General features: G+C 37.4%; 1 long non-coding RNA gene across 1 annotated transcript in view; it reads right to left on the bottom strand.

Moving 5' to 3' along the window:
• Positions 1 to 16,184, bottom strand: part of LOC118915537 (uncharacterized) — a 110,426-nt gene extending 94,242 nt beyond the window's left edge. The window contains exons 1-2 of the long non-coding RNA XR_008991953.1: positions 14,568 to 16,184; positions 11,533 to 11,617 (exon numbers count right to left, since the gene is read on the bottom strand). This is a non-coding gene — a long non-coding RNA (uncharacterized LOC118915537). The remainder of the gene's footprint in view (positions 1 to 11,532; positions 11,618 to 14,567) is intronic.
• Positions 16,185 to 17,510: the final 1,326 nt, after the last annotated feature.

The raw sequence follows: 17,510 nt of genomic DNA, 5'->3' as shown, positions 1-17,510 counted from the left end.
TGCTCAGCTCTGCAACTTCAGTGCAAAACCAGCCACAGACAATACGTGAGTGAATGGGTTGCGGCAGTGTGCCAGTAAAGCTTTACTTTGGGGTACTGACATTTGAATGGCATAGAACTATCACGTTTCACAATGTATTCTTCTTTTGATTTTTTTTCCCATCATTTAAAAATATAAAATCTCTCCTCAGCTTCTTTGGCTGTGCAGAAACAGATAGCAGGCTGGGTCTGGCCGCTGGGCTGGCCTATAGTTGCCTGACCTTTGGTAAAAAAGCAGTTTCTGCCCCAAGTTTACATTCTAATAACACAGATAAGAGCAAACTGGAGAATCAGGAAGTGTTTCAGATGGAGAGGATTTCTGCTCAGGTGGGGGAGCCCAGATGGTAGGAGAACTTTTAGTGGCCAGCAATTCCTTGGGGATGAGGTGGGGTTGTGGGGCAGAGCGGGGAAGAGCACAGGAAGGCTCCCCAGAGGCCAGAAACCAGGGTGTACCTCCACAGTGTAGGCCTGTAGCATTAAGGGAGAGAAAGGAGAGAAAATGCTTCCCTGTCCAATTATGCATGCTCTACTTTCCCAGTGAATCAGGCCCCTGAAAAGATGGGATGCAGCAAAGTCAAATTTAATTCATAAGACTTTTTTTTTTTTTGCAGTGATGAGGCCCTCCTTTGTACACAAACAAAAACTAACAGTTGTCAGCCCACCTCTACTTCGATATAGACGGCCTTTGTTTACCTGTGTGCACAGCTCAGGCTCTTATGCAAATTCCAGCAGCTGGTTCAAAATAAACTCAGGCCTAGCCTTGATGGATTTATTTCTCATTTGCTGCAGGCACAGACCAAGTCTATTGAAGAGAGAAAAATACCAGCCCCTCCACAGCGGCTCGCCCAGGAGTCCCGGGCCTGCCTGGCAACGAGCCTCTTTGCTCCCTTCCAGCGTGGGCCTGCCGTTACCTTGCCATTGAAGAGTCTAGTGGAAGAGTTCAGGGCAGGGTTTGCACTTTCCCAGCCATTAGCCAGCTGCCAATGCATTTCATTATCTCAGGAGTGTTTTGTACATCAAAGAGAGCCCCAAACGGTGTGATCAAGTGGAAGTAACAGCGCCTGGTCAACATTATAACTTGCAGCATTTTTGTTTTCACGGATATAAATGCCATCTGGCACCCAGGAGCAGCAAAGGCCAGCGATAGAAAAACCCTGCCGCCCTGTTTTGCTTACTGGTGTAACAGTTAATCCTGATAAAGCGGCAAGGCCTCTGAGCCACTGCCCTGTTGTTATCTTGCATATCTATTGTCTTTACACAGGCCAAGCTGCCCTGAACCTGCAAGAGGAACAGTGCACATGAGATTGCCTGGGGCAAAAATATGCAGGGGTGCTGGGAAAGGGGCCATATTTGTCTTTATGTTTGTTTCATTGCTTAGCAAACACACACACACACACACACACACACACACACAGGGAAGGGACAAAGATTTAAAGTCTTCTTTTCTGGGGAAACATCTAGTAGCTGGCTGTGAAATCCCCTAACAAGACTGTCTTACAACAGCTTAATAGTTTCTCCTATACCAACTTGCTTTGGATAATTTTGAAAAAAAAAATCTCTGCAGCTTTGGATTTTAGATCAGAGACCACCAACTTGCCCCCAAATCAGAGACTTTGAAATTGATTTTTGCTAACCAATTTCTCACTAAGTCTTTCATTGCTCTCTCACAGCTAAGGAGAAAAAACTTTCCTGAAATGACAGCTCAGAGAGGTTCTGAAGAAACTTCCTCTGTAGTGCTGAGCTAACTCTGCTTTCTGAGTTGTTGATTTTCAATTGACAAATTAGGGAAGAAAATCCCACATCTCTTTGTTTCTACTTCAACATCAATTTTCAAAACATAGAAGAACATAACACAAAATGGACCATCTCCTTCTCTGCTGAAATGAGGGCAAATTATCAGATTTATGGTATCTTTTTCCCACAGTCTCAAATGCAGTTGCCTCAATGCACTTCAACTGTTTTAGAAACTCCTCAAGTGATTTTTCTACTCATTACACACACTACTCCCCTCCCTCTCTTCCCTCGCCCTGTCCCACTTCTGTCTCTGTGGGAGGGAAAGCCTGAAATTTTGAGTCCAACGGTTCCTTCTCTGGTTTAAGTACACATCAAATGATGATTTTTCAATTGCCACACAAGCAATTAGGTAAGCTTTTCAAAAGCACGGTAACTTTCTAGGGGAATTGTCACCTATACACAGTTGTAAGAATCTACATGATTTTAAAAATAAGTAGATGTCACCCAATAGCCAACCTATGGTTTGAAATTTTCTCAGAAAACCCAACTTGACTTATCTTCACTGTCATAAATTGTAGCAGAATTAAAACACACAGGACTGAGTTGTTATTTTAGACTGGCATGGAAACTGAGCTCAGAGAAATGAAGCCCCTAGCTTTAAGAACAAAATTCTCCGACCCTGAATATCTTCACTACACGATTGTTTTCCTCACTTCTTTTCTCCCTGTAAGAATCAGTGTAAAAGAGAGAAAATACCCATGGATGTGTAGTTGAACAATTGTACAAAGTGTAACTGAAATCTTTGACAGAATAAGAATAAAGAGTGCATGATAGTCTGGTTTCCAAAAGATGATGATCAAATATCAAACTTGAATTATTCATTGATAATATATGCTTCACACTTCCTAGTTTGTAAAATGCTGTGATCTCTTGCCTTAGAAATAAACATTTGCTGGAAGAAATTTTCAAAATCACTTTTTTACAAGTGAAGAAATAGTAAATAAACAGCTCAAAGTAATCTAGTTAATGGCAGAGCTCAAATAGAATCGAGGACTTCTACTAATGGCTGACTCTCACTGGATTGCTTTTGCCATGGCCTATGTGCATGCATTCAACAAGCATTGGTTGACTGCCTACCATGCCCCAGATATTGTGGCAAATACTGAGAATGCCTTCTGGTAGAGTAAATAAGAAGAGATTGCTGCTCTCAGGGAATTCATAACCTAACAGTGGAGACAGGCATATAAACTAAGAACTGCAACAGAGAGTGGTAGGTACTAAAATATAGAGGGACAGTACAGTGGTGACAAAAAGGAAAAATAGATCAGTTACATCAGAAAAGATCTTCACTGCTAGCTTAACACTAATGTTAAAATAGTGACTTGCTATTGTGTTTAAGAAGTCAAATAAGCCTTTGTTCTCAAATTATCCTAGAAAGAGAATCAATTACTTGTGGCAAGTCTTAAATTCCACTTCAAGTAAAACTTAATCTATCCTGTGCTTCCTTTGATTATTCTGGATTTGTTGGTGCATATTTTTAAAGAAGTGGGACTCTGTGGTTTTCCCATTCAGATTGTTCTAAAGTGATGTTCACTGCAGGATTTGGCCAACATGCTAAGTAGTCGAAATTTGGAAGGGAGTAGAAAAAGGAGACTGAGATGAGAAAATTACACATAATGTCTTTCCTCTCATTATGTGAAAATCTTAGACCCATAGTTGCCAGGGATTAAAAAGAACTTTAAGTAAATTCCTGCCTCTGCAAGGGTTTCTTTCTTTCTTTCTTTTTCAAATTTTTTAATCTAAGTCCAAGATTTAGATTTCTAAATTGATTATTCCATTATCATCCCTGGGGAATTAATTCCAGTCTTAAGGGGGTGTCCATTGGCACCCTGTTGATAGCACTTTGACAGTCTCAGATTTTCACTCTACAACCAGGTAAATATTGCTAAATAGAAAATTAGTGACTGTCTTGAGTTGGTACCTGACTTTGTGCATATGTGATACTTACTCTGAGTCTGATTTGATAAGCAGAGACAGAAGAGGGATTCCCTGCTTTCTTGAAACCCAGTGTGGCTTTCTGAGCTTCTAATTAAGCACCTACCAGTCTCAACCTAGGCAAAATCAGCAAGGTAAAATAATACCTGAAAGAATTGTCTTTATTTTTTCTCTCTAAATGATTTTAACAACAAAACAAAACTTAAAACTGCAATCATTTAGGAACAATAATTTCTTACAGATTTCCCCTGCCCTGTTTCTCGGTCTCTCTTTTCCTTTCTCTCTCCTTTTGTTTCTGTCTCTCTTTCTCTCCCTAGTTTATAACATAAAACTAGAGAAAAGATGGGCATATAGAGAAATAAAGGCAGATGAGGCCTCATGTGCACATACAGAAAATAACATAACCTATCATTATTGTTGGTACAGTGTTTTGACTAGTTTATAAAATGTTCTCTGATATATGTAATAATAGTATCTGCCTCAAACAGGTGTTGTGAGGATTAAATATGCTAACGAATTAGAAGATTTTACAATAGTTTCTGGCACATAAAATGCTGTCAGTAAATGTTACATGGTATTATTTTTACTCATGCTATTATTTTTATCACTGTTATAGTCATGGCTTGCAAAACCAGATACTTAACAGTTAAGCAAGTATGAGTTCACATTTAGTTGGCCCTAATATAATTTAGTTAAAGAAAGAATGATTTTAATCCTAAATCCTAAATTCCTATCAATTCTTATTTGAGTACTTAGGGACACTCATACAGAATTCCTTTCATAAACTAAAAAGTACAGCTATATCTTAAGTATGACTTTATTTTAAGGTTTGCTATAAAAGATTTGCCTTCAAAATAATTCTGAATAATTCTAAATTCTGTGGAAGAGTAGTTACAACCCAACTTGGGCTTACTTCTCCAGCCTTCACAAATGCTACTTCTCATTCTGTCCATCTGATAAACCTGACACAATGGGCAATAAGACACTCCCCGAGCATGCTGTGTACATTCATGCCATTCTGCCTCTGTATGCACACTGTTCTTTATGTCTAAAATATCCTCTCCTGCTTCTCCTTCCAAATTCATTGTGAAGCCTTCTTCTTCTTACCCAGCCAGAAAATATCCCTCTTCTGTGTTTCCAAAGTGCATTCTTCATACTATATGCTGAGATGCATCCTTCCTACTATTAGCCATATCCCACTGCATGGAAATCCTTTATTCACAGGTCTCTGAGCTCTTCCAGGGGTAGAGCCTGTGTCTTACTGGAGAATATTCCCAGTGCCAAGCAGAGGGCTCATACACAGAAAAGATTCCTTTATTGTTTGCCATATTTCAGCAAATATCTTTCAAGCAGGAAAGAAAGGCCAGTCCCATGACATATTAGTAAGCACTTGGTTAGAGTTGAGGACAGAACAAGGACAGAAAAAAAGGCTTGGTATCCTTACATGTAGTGAATAAGCATTTAATTTAGATGATAAAACAATAGCCCATGCAAACGTTATAGTAACAATAAAAGTAGCAACCATTTGTTGAGCACTTACTATGTTGCAGCCACTGTTCTCATTATTTCATGAATACTAACTCATTTAATTCTCACAAGTCTATTATGTTCTTCTATTATTCCCATTTTACAGATTTAAAACAACAAAAACAGAGACACAGAAATTAAGAGTCTCTGTTCATGATCATGCAACTAGGAAGACCTGGATGCAGAATGTGAAGGCAGCATTTGAACCCAGGAAAATTTTGCAGAGCCTGAGTTCTTAACCACCACCACCAACATACAATGTGAAGCTGGATAAGGAGACTTTAACACTTACAGTAAGTTAATAAGTAGACTTACTCCAAAAATATAAAAGCTGTTAATGGAGTTGATAGTGAGAAGTTTTAATTCTTATTTTTCACTACCACTAACTACAGATGCATCAGCTTCTCATGGATTAAAGTCTTGACCAAATCTATGACATATAATAGCCACTGAAAGTACTTGGCAGGTTTTCCCTAATTTGGGCTCACAGATTTCCCAATGCTCTGTTACCTCCTGCTAGTTCCTAGCACCCATACCGTACATTCACCAGCCCATTCACCCCATTCTGCTTGAGTAGAGAGGCAGGCTGCTTCAAAAACAGTACTTATACAATTTGCCTAGTCTCTCTCCTCTGACAACTTTTTCTTCTCTATGTTTCATAAACCTACTTTTAATAATATAGGATTACAGCTTTCTTTTGGCTAGTTATTTGTATGACATAACTTTTTCATCTTTTTACTTTCAGTCTTTCCTGTATATTTTCAGTGTTTCTCTTAATAAATAGTTGGCTCTTGTTTATTGCTGTTTTGTTTGTTGTTTAATTTAGTCTGACAGAATTGTTCTTTCAATTGCTATATTTAGTCCATTTACATTTAATGTAATTACTAATATGACTAGGTTTAAGTCTACCATTTTGTTATTTATTTTTTATCTATATTACCTGTTTAGTATTGTTTTTCTTTCCTTTTTTTAATTAATTACATTTTATAATTTCATTTCCTCCCTTTATTAACTAGGAAGATATACATTATCTTACTATCATTTGTCACCCTACATATTACAACATGCATAGATGACTTCTTGTAGTCTAAGATAAAAGAGTATATTTACCTCTTCAAAGACAATGTAAAAACCATAAAACCCTTTAAATACTATTATCCTCTCTTAACACGTTATTTTTAATATATTTAGCCCTGTAAGATATTATCACAGTTATGTAACAACATTAAGTATTTATCCTTTTCAAGGCTCTTAAATCTGTCCTGTATCTTTGAGTTTCCATCTGGAATAATTTTCGTGTCCCAGAATAAAACATATTAGTATTTAGTTTTGTTGGGTCTTTGGGTGGAAATTTCCTGCAATGTCTATCAGAGAATGCCTTATTAATTTCATGCTCAATTTAGAAGGATTTCATTTATTTACTTTTTTAGTTTATAGAAACTCTTTTATAGGGGTTTTCCCAACATTTTAAATATACTATTCCATTGTCTTCAGGCTTTCTCTATCCCCTCCTTCCTATAGGGATGTCAACTCTAAGTATTACTGTTGCTTCTTAAACTGTGATATTTTTTCTTTTTCTTTATCTGGTTACATAATGCTTTCTTCGTCACTGTGCCTTAGTATGGTTTTCTTTGTATTTATCCAGATTGGGTTCACAGATTTTTCTAAGAAAATTATCATCCATTGTCTTGAAGCATTGTTTCTCTCTTATTAATCCTTCTCTTTTCCTTTTGGGACTCTGTTAACATAGGTTAGAACTTTTCCCTAGTTCCCCTGTCTCTTATATTGTTTTTGGTATGTGTGTGTTTTAATCTTTTCATATTGTTGTTTCATTCTGTATATTTTTCATATTAATATTACAGTTATTAATTTTCTCTTCAATGTGTCCAGCTACATGTTAAACCTGACCATTGGGTTGCTGGTTTCAGTTACATATTTTTTTCTGTTCTAGAATTTCCATCTTGTATCTTTTTATAATTTACTATTATCTGTTGAAATTATCAATCCCAAACTTTATTATCTCAAATATATTAGTCTTATTTATTTTAAAATCCATGTATGAATCCTCCAAGATTCCTGATGATCTCCTTATATTGTCTGTTGCTTCTTTTAATTTTTCCTCTATACTGTTTTAATTTCTTATATCTCTAGTTATTTTTGACTCAGGGTCAGATAGGATGTTACTTTCCTTCAGAGAGGACTTTGTTTTGCTTCTGACAAATAGCTAGGAACACTGCTAGTCCTGGATTATCCTAATTCACTCAAAAAATGACATGATTAGAAGCTGGGGTTCAGTCCCTCCTGGAGAAGTTCTACTTCAGGACCACCTTTATTCATTTATTCTGCCCTTTAGTTCGGAGTCCAAACATAAAACTTGTGAATTTACCAATGCTCCCCTCTTTGGCAGCATTGAACTTTCCTTCCCCAGGATTCAAGTCTTTCAAGGGCTCAGCTCACCTCAGCCTCCCATCTAACTTCCAAAACTGGCAGATGCCTCTAGGGAAAAAGCATTCCCCAATGTTTGCATTCTCCTCTCTGAGAGAAGCTTACCTCTCTGAGTTTCCTGAACTTGTTAGCTCTCTGGTGCCTTAAGTGTTATTTTCTCTTAAAATTTTGTTCAGATTTTGTAGTTTTCTCAGCAGGAATGGAAGGATTGTTTGCTGTGTTTGTTTTCACATATGAAAATGAAAAATATTTATATAGGCCTATTTCTTGATTGCTCTGTTATTCATAGAAAGGCCTGTTCTCCTTTAACCTAAAGCCAAATTCCATCTGGTATTGACTTTGGCATGAGCTGTCAGATAAGGATTTAGCTCCATCTTATTTCCCCAAATAACTAATTATTGTCTAACTGTATATTGAATAATTCATACACCCTCTGAATTTTATATACATATACACAGAAAGTCTTTTTGGTGATTTTCTATTCTGTTCTGTTCTACTGCTTATTTTAAAATTTTTGTACCAGTATTCCATTGTTTTTAATTACTGTAACTTTATATTGTTTACATATGGTGAGATAGGCTTCCTTCTTCTACTTAGGACCATGACACTTTTTTTTTTTTTTAAGTTTCTTGGCTGGTCTAGAATAATTAATTCTACAGATAAGACTTTAAAATCTTTTGTCTCAACTGTTAAACCTCTCTCCCCAAATACATACCCAAAAGAGAAATCCCATTGTGGTTTTGATGAGGATTGCAGTGATTTTAGAGAGCATTTTGAGGATAACAGACATATTTATAATGAGTTCCCAGCAAGAAACATCTTAACTCTCTCAGAGTTCATATGTTTTCATATAACTGCATGTTTCTTAATAAATTTATTCCAATATACTTTATACCTTTTATAAGTGAAATATTTTCTTCAATTATATTTTCCAACTGGTTATTCTTTGTAATGGGAAAAGTTGACTTTTTTCCATTATTAACATTAATATTGTAACAACAACCTTATTTGTTATTTCTAATTATTTCCGGTATGTTCTATCAGTTGATTCACTTGGTTTTAGAAGATATGGAATTACATTGTTATCCAGTAGCGAGATTTGTCCTAACTTCTTTATAATATTTATACTCTGCTCCCTTAGATAATGGAACATTTACTGGGTGGGCTGAATCTCAAACTTCAGTTTTAGGCTTGAGCCATAATTCACCCAAGCTAACCGTTTATCATAATAACAATCTCTTTTCCAAAGCAATGGGTTCAAATGAGTAACACAGGCACAGGCTCAAAGGGACATAGTACAACATGGATGATAGTGATTTTTTTAGGGTTTGGCATATGACTCAAGAGTTTTCAAGGTTTTCAAAAGAGCTCTTTCTTTTTCTGGACTGTGAGGTCTATAGACATGGGAGCTCTGAGACCTCTGTGGCTATTTGCCTCCTGTGATAGAAGCCCAACACACAAAGGAACACAGAGATGAAAGAACTGAGAGGAATCAAGCACTGAAACAAACCACGCTTGAAACAAAACCTACCCTATAACTTCATAAGAGCAAATATACTCCCTTCATTTTTTGAAACCATTGAGCATGATTTATCCTAACAGATATACCAGCCCAATGCTATTTTCAAGAAACATGCCTAAAACAGAATGACAAAGAAACTTTGAAAATAAAAACATATAGAAAATTACACCATACTAAAGTATGCAGACAGAAAGCAGGATGGCAGACTCAAAATCAGATAAGAATTCAAAATCAAGAAACTAAATATGATCAGATATTATGGTATCTCTATCCAAAATTTTGCTTTCTGAACTCAGGTACCAAATAGATTTGAATGTTGGGTGAATATTTGTAATTACTATTATATCTATCTTATTCAAAATACTCTGAACTCCCAAAGATGATTGAAAACTACCAAGATGATCTATTAAGCTAACACAAGACTATCCAATTTTAATTATTAAAAAATAAAAAAACAGAAAGAAAAATAATTTACTTATGAAAGCAAATGTTCTAAAAAAAATCAGCATCTTGAATATAACCAGGCATTCAAAGAGTAATATGGCAGCATGTCCACATAGATATGTTTCAGAAAGCTGTAATTATTAGTTACAATTCAAAGGTAAAACATTATATCTATCAAAGCAGAAATATATTGCATATAAATATATCACAAAAAAATTTCTAATAAAACAAGAATACGTTATCATCTACCACTTGTCTAAATATTCTCATTCGTATTTTTGTTCCATTTTCTTGATTTTTTTTTTAAGAAACCTACAACTATATGTAAAGAACTTTTAGTAAGAACAGCAACAAATATTTTATAAATGGTAAAATTTTTAAGCCATTGCCATTAAAATCAGATTCAAATAGGAATTCTTTTTATCACTATTCTTTTTCAAAATCATTTTAGATGAATAATGCTATAAGGCAAGAGAACTTAACAGAAAAAATAAGAATAATTATGGTTATTTGCAAATTTTATATGCTATGTTTAAAAGCCCCAAGACACACACCTAAAAATCTATTAAAACCAATAGGAAAATTTGGCAAGGCATCAAAATACAAGAAAAATATAGACAACTAATAGTCTTCTTTATATTAACATTATGGAGTTAGAAATGGACATATGGAAGGACTTAATATCATTAAAATGTTAATCCTTCCAATTAAGAACATAAATTTAATAAAAATACAATTAGAATATCAAAAGGTTTCCTTTAAGCCTTGTTGTATGCATTAAATATTTTATGACATAAAATTTGGGGCTGTAATAGAAGTAAAATTTGCTGAATAAAGAAGTTCCTGAATATAAATTTTTAAAATGCCCACTAAGCTACAGAAATAATTTAATAGAACTCACATTTTCATTTATAAGGTATGAGAATGCCAGTTCTTGCCCATTCTTGCAACCACAAAACAAAGAGCTATAATAATATAATGAACACCCATCCTTCCACTCCCTTATTTAAAAAGTAATTAAACATAAACAATGCAATTGAAGCTTACTGTATACATTTGAGATTCCATTCCATAATTCCTTTAGGTAGCCACTGTCCTGAATTAGGAGTTTATCATTCTCATCCATTGCTTTATATTCTTTCAGTGTGTGTGTGTGTGTGTGTGTAAATGTTTATACATATATGTATATATAAATGTTTACCTGTTTTAAAGCTTTACATAAATGATAAAAATCTGCATGCATTCCTCTGCCATTGCTTTGTTTTGTTTTGGAAAACAGTATTTATAAGATGTTGATGCATTATTTAGCTCCAGCTCATTCTAGTTTTTCATCTTCCAGAACACAAATCATCCCTGTGTTTGGTCTCCACATCTATCAGCTCCTAGTTAACTTCTTTCATTGCTTTGTGCTTTCCCACAGCCTTCTGTATGGTTCTTTTTATGCCTACCCTCCATATCTCTGATCTTTTTCCATGTTGATTCTGCTCCTCCTTCTGCCTCTCAAGCACTTTGCATTTCAAAACTGATGATATTTTCCCCTTTAATTTCTTTCGTAAGTGTGCCAGCTCTCCTTTCCATTACCCATGACTTCAAGTCCTTTGAGAGGATGAAGGAAATTTAATCTTTTGTTTCTATTTCCTGAAGTAATTATTATTCTAACATGCATCGATGCACCTTTCTTTTATATGTCACATTCCTTTTTTTGATTTGTAAAGAAATCCCATTTTTCCTGCTTTTTATTCAACTTTTATTGGACATAGTTTCATCTGGTCCTGGTATTTACCCAGTAGCATTGGTAGATTATCATTATATCCATTCAATATTTACCTGGTCTTCTTGAGTGGTCCCTTAGGACTCAGGCTGGAAATCTGAACATTTGAGAGACTAATAATTTTTTCAGTCATTCAGGAAACTGAGGGAAAAGGAAGACACAGGTGGTAAGTAATTAATGCCCAGGTATGGGTATATTATCTACAAGCACTTTCCCAACAAATGTGTTGATCTCACCCTTGCCAATCCCATTAAGACAAATACCTCTTATATTCTTGCCATTCTCCCTCCTCATGGTGAAAAGTTAACTCCATAGAAAATCAAGTCAGTTGAGAGCTCTTGGCTAAACAGCCTTTTATTAGTGGTTAATTCTTACTTATCTCTAGTTAGTCAACCTTTCTCAATAGATGTTTGACTCTCAGGTATTCCATTCCCTACTTCTCTTCATTTTCTTCGAGGTTGCCCCTTCTAAGAGCAGGCTATAGAATATCGCCCTTGGTTACATGGTTTCTCTTCCCGCAAACTCCCCATTTACTCTGCAATATGAAAGTATGCTCAGAGTAGGGATCCATCTGTTCAGTCCTCATTTATCTGATTATTGTTAAATGGGCCTTAAAAATCCTATAATTTATTTCCCAATACCTGCACCATTTGAAATGGGACTAGCTCTATGTTAACTCTGTATCTTCGCTGACATTGTCATTCTTTAACTGGCAGATCTTCAGAGTCTAGGGCATGAGGCTGTGGCTTTCTCTAGTTGATGGAACACTGATGTGACATGGAGTTTTGACAGGGAATACAGGAACTGTGTAGTGTAACATATATGTGAATCTTTTGGGCATCTTGTTAAAATTGCAAGGGTGAGGCCTGAGAATTTGCCCCCCTAATAAGCTTCCAGATGATGCCAGGCTGCTGCCTGCGAACCACACTTTGATTACAAAGGCTGTGTATTAGTCAGGGTCCTGCAGAGAAACAGAACAAATAAGATACATATCTAGAAAGAGATTTAGTATGAGGAACTGGTTCACGCAATGAGGGAGGCTGAGAAGTCTCATGATCTGCTCTCTGTGAGCTTAAGATCCAAGAGCCTGTGGTGTATCTAGTTCAAGAGCCTGAGAGCCAGAGAGCCAATGGTGTAGATAAATCCAAGTCTGAAGGCCTGAGAACTGGAAGCGCTGAGGGCAAGAGCAGATTAATGTCTGGCTCACACAGTCAAGCAGAATGAGAATTCAACTTCCCTCAGTCTTTCTGGTCCACTCAGGCCCTCACCGGACCGTATGACGCCCACACACACTGGCGAGGGCCATCTGCTTTATTCAGTCTACAACTTTAAATGTTAATCTCTTCCAGAATCACTCACATGGACATAGCCACAAATGTTTAACTAGATATTTGGACATCCCATGACCTTGTCAAGTTGACCTAAAATTAACTATCAGAGGCTATAATCACGTAGCACAGAAAGCAAGAAGGTGCTAAGTGGTTGGCTGAACATTTAATATAATAGGTAATACTTACTACAATGTTGACTACAACCTAGCCATGGCACTGAATGTTCTCCATGGGTTATCCCATTTAATGCTCATAATGACACTGTGAGGTAGGTGCTATATTATTTCCATTTTATAGGGGAGGGAACTGAGGCAAAGACTAGGGTAACTTGTCTAAGATTTAACATCTAGCAAGTGGCAGAACTGAGCAGTCTGACTTCAGCATCTCAAACTAAAACACCACCTCCAGTGCAAACCGTCTGTTACTGTTACATAGAAAGCAAGGGTCCACCATGGTTTATAACACCTGGGTTTCTGCTTAGTGGAAGGATGTTGGGAAAGATGGTGCTTTGGTGCTTTCTACAAGGTCCAGGTTGAGAGAGAAGTGAATGTCATTTTACTGAGGTAAGGAAAGTGATAGATACCAAGAAGAAAAGTAAGAGAAAAAAATTAATGAGAAACGAAAAAGCAGAACTTGGTATTTTTACACTTCAATTTAGAGAAGGGAGAATTGCCGAACAGAATTTCGAAATAAAATTTCCTTAGAAAGCCCCATAAAAGTTGTGTGTTTGTTACAAGTCAAAAGGATAAGGGGAACTTGTATATGCTTCCCTCTTAGGTCCACGGGCAAAATACTCCTCCTTCAAGATTCAGATCCCAGTGAAGCTTTCCAACCAACCCACAACCACCACCACAGTTAAGGGTTCTTCTTTGTTGCAAAGGCCTTTGCATAACTCAGAGTGGAAAATGTACTCTCACTCATTTGCTTATTTAGATTTCTCCCTTGCTAGACTGTGACCTTTTTTTTGGACAAGGCCTTAGTTTATATGCATACCTTGAACTCTAAGTATGTCAGAATACTCTATTCACTGAAGCTTCACGGTCCTGACATCATTCCCTCTTCGCTACTGGCAACCCTCAACTCATCACGGGTTCATTTAAATGCCACTCTTCTTATGAAGCCTTCCCTAAATTAAACATTTCAGCCTGCACATTTATTGTGACAAAAATACTCTCATTGTTGGATTTTGTCAATCTCATTTCTGCACTAGACTATAAACTCCTGGTGGTTATGATTGTCTTCATGACCTTTGAATTCTCATTAGAGCTGAGACGAATCCTGCACATTGGTTGCTCCTTACCAAAATCAGAGATCGAAAGCATAGTTAAAAAGAAAGGAAAAGCGAAGGGATTTAGGCACAATGAATGAATGAGTCTGAGTTGGTTAAAATGGACTCAACAACAACATAAAACAGAGTTTAAAAACTTCCAAGTCCCCTTTCAAGAGCTCTTCTGGGGCTTTTCATATATAGGATCTTTCCAGATCCTACCTTCTTCTTCTGGGCATGTCATTGGAGATGAGCCATTTTCTCCTTGTTCTGTAGGAAGTTATCATGCATGTATTTTCAATAGAAAAGAGGAAAGGCACCAGGCACTAGATTTACCTTTGAACTAAAATCAAAATAAAAACAGTAACTGGATGAAGAACAATGTTTTTAAGAAACAAAGGATTTAGGAATTCAAAGAGACTTAAGAAACAAAAGTAGATTCAGTTCTTTTTCACTTGAGGGAAGATCAGAGGTGCCTGCGCTGGTACCGTACCTGGAGTCTGAATAAATGCAGTGCTGACCACTGAGGGATTACTGACTGACTCTCAGGAGGACTTCATGGGCTGCAAGCGTCCTTGGAGAAGCCCAAGAAAAGTGTGGTTACTTGTACTCTTCCATTACAGGATGACGAGAGAGCTCTTGTGATTTCCTTCTTTTCCCTTAACACCAATTGTGAGTGCTTTAATTTTCTACAAGTTCTCTATTTCTGTCTTGAGACAACACAAATTAGGAGGTGGGAAGAGGGGCACACAGAACACAAAAAGTCATGACACTTAAAGAGGAAAAATGTAGATTCTATTAAAAATTCATGGCAATTGTGCACAAGACAAATTTGTTTCTTCAGCCTCTAAAGTATCTGTCAGCAAGAAATGACTTGTAGCTAAGTTTACAAAGTCAACATAAAATGTTATTAAAACTTCAGCTTCTCAGTGCTCTGTTTGTATCTCCTTTTCACTTAGAATGATTTATTTCACTTGTTCTTTTTTGTATGTTTGTTTTTTTAATGAAGACAACACAGATAATTCAGATCTTGGACTAGGTAATGAGAATCCAACATCTTAACGGCCAAACAAAACACAACAAAAACCAAAACCGAAAGTACTTCTAACAAAAGAATATATGTCACGGAGCGCATCCTCAAAAAGTAGTCTCTGTTCAGCCAGAGGCTGGGAAACTGGCACAGATAGGCTAAATGAATCCACTTTTGCTACCAGTTTTTTTTCACTAAACACCAAAATTCTGTACTATAGAGGGGTGTTTCTGATGATCTTATCACCATCGGACAACAAGTTTTCACTTCTTATTTCAATACATCAAGCTTTTCTAGCCTAGACCCATTTATTCTTCCTCATACTCAACCCCCTAAGTTTATGTGTGGAAAAAGAATTTTACCTGCTTCAGGCAGCAGACCTCACAATGGAGAAAACACCAAACAAAATACCACTGCACTGTCCCCACCAAATCAGCTTATATTTGTAGCCAAAGTTTTACATCATGTGTGTTCATTTTCCATTTCCCCCACTAAGTTGTCCCTGTTGAGAAGTTCTTAGCACCAGGCTCCTGAGAAACTGTCCTGAAAGCTTGACTGCATTACTATTTCACATTTAGCTGTGTTTGGCCATTAATCATCACTCTCAGAGAAAGGCCCTGCAGCTTGGCCAGTTCTCAGCTCCCTGGTTCCCTGTGATCAGAGCAAAGAGTGCTTGAGAGAGAGGAAGGGTCTGCTATTTGTCCTCCGACCTAAAAATGGAGTTAGAAAGCATTGAGAAGGCATCTACAAAGAAAATTGGGAGGAAGTTCAACACTCAAGATAGATATAAATAGATACAAACTAGGCCAATGTGTAAGCTACAGTGTCTTATGTGCTTCCTAACACAGTTTTGTAGCTAGACGTACATGCATGCTGTCACTCGACCATGGTTTGATGGTAAAAGCAGCCCATACTTAGTGAGCGTGGTTATTCCTGATCTTACATTAACCCCCAAATAGCTGCTGTCTAGTCCATTTAGGTTCCCAAATACCCTTTGAGATGGATAACCATATCCCAAACCCTTAGGGTCACTTGTACTTCTGCAAATCAGCGTTTTTTTCAGATTTTGGAAAGTCAATACGGAGCTCGAGCTGTCTGGCAATCCCTCCATGGGGGCTGGAACTCAACTGCATTCACATTCCTGTAGCAAACTGTGTCAACAGATACAAAAGTAGGAAGAGCTACCTCTGCAGGGCAGGTCTGACCCCACAAGTGTTTCTTGTGCCAAACCTCTATTTAAAAAAAAAACAAAAAAAACAAAAAACCGAAAACCTTTGAGACTGGGACCACGGGCTTAGAGTAGGGTGAAGGCCTCTGGAAAAAAACAAAGCAAGATGATCCATTGTGAGATTTGCTTTGGCCTGCTGGGGAGGCCCAGCTTATTTTTCTAACTTTACCCAGGTGTTGCTTTTCTTCCTCCAGCCATAAAACAAATGATTTGCAACTTGGGCAATGTAGCAAGCAAGCCCAAAACAATGTAGCAAAAGAAAACAGGAAGGATTCCATCTTGAAAATTAGACTGCATCTCTTAAAACCCAAATAGTTAAAAAGTAAGTTTCTTAAACAGACAATAACTTAGCCCACCTTGGGACCAAAGCAGCCAGTCTTGAGTGATATGCTCCCAGACCCAGAAGCTTCTATCCTGGGAGGAAATCAGAGCAGTGAAATTCTTGTAAATATCCAGGAAGACTAATAAGAAACTTAGTGTTTCTTCAGAGGTATTTGGGACCACTTAGCAGGTGCACATCCCTAGCCCTTTGTCTCTCAACTACCTATAAAACCCCTAGACAAGGAATCACCCTGGGGCTGTCTTGTCCCCTCCCGGCTTGAGCCAGGAGCTCTGTCTTTTCGCTTTCTCTCTAAATAAAAGCCTCTGCCTTGCTCTCCTACCTTGATTGTTTGTGAAGTTCATTCTTCGGCTCCGTGAACAAGAACCCTGGCATCACTATTTTTCGAGGTTGAATTTGGGAGTTGAAAATTGAATGTATTCTCATCACCTCCATTTTACAGGCAAAGAAACTGGAACTCAGAGAGGCTAGTGTGTTGCCTCTTGGCACAGCAGTGTGCGGGCCGGATTTGGACTCCAGACTCAGTCTCAGACTCCAGAGCCTGGGCCGAAACCCCACTCTCCTGTCCCTCGGGCTTTCCTTGGGTGTCCAGGTAAATGCGCTGTCACTGGTCTTTCTGTTTATCCTAAAGACTTGATCCATCTCCCTCTTCCTCATTACTTGTCTTTTCTCTGCCACCTCACCTGGAAAATGATTGTAGAAAGAAGAAAAAAGAAAACACTGTTTCTCCTTCAGCAAGAACAAAAAGAGGCAGCATCAGCCCTGGTCACCTCCTTCCTTTAGGAATTTGAGTTTTGCTCCTGACACAAAGCTGAGAGGAAAGGGAAGGGAAAGTGGG

This window comes from Manis pentadactyla, chromosome 10 (genome assembly GCF_030020395.1).
Source record: "Manis pentadactyla isolate mManPen7 chromosome 10, mManPen7.hap1, whole genome shotgun sequence".
NCBI lineage: Eukaryota > Metazoa > Chordata > Mammalia > Pholidota > Manidae > Manis > Manis pentadactyla.
This window is presented reverse-complemented; position numbering and strand designations above follow the sequence as displayed.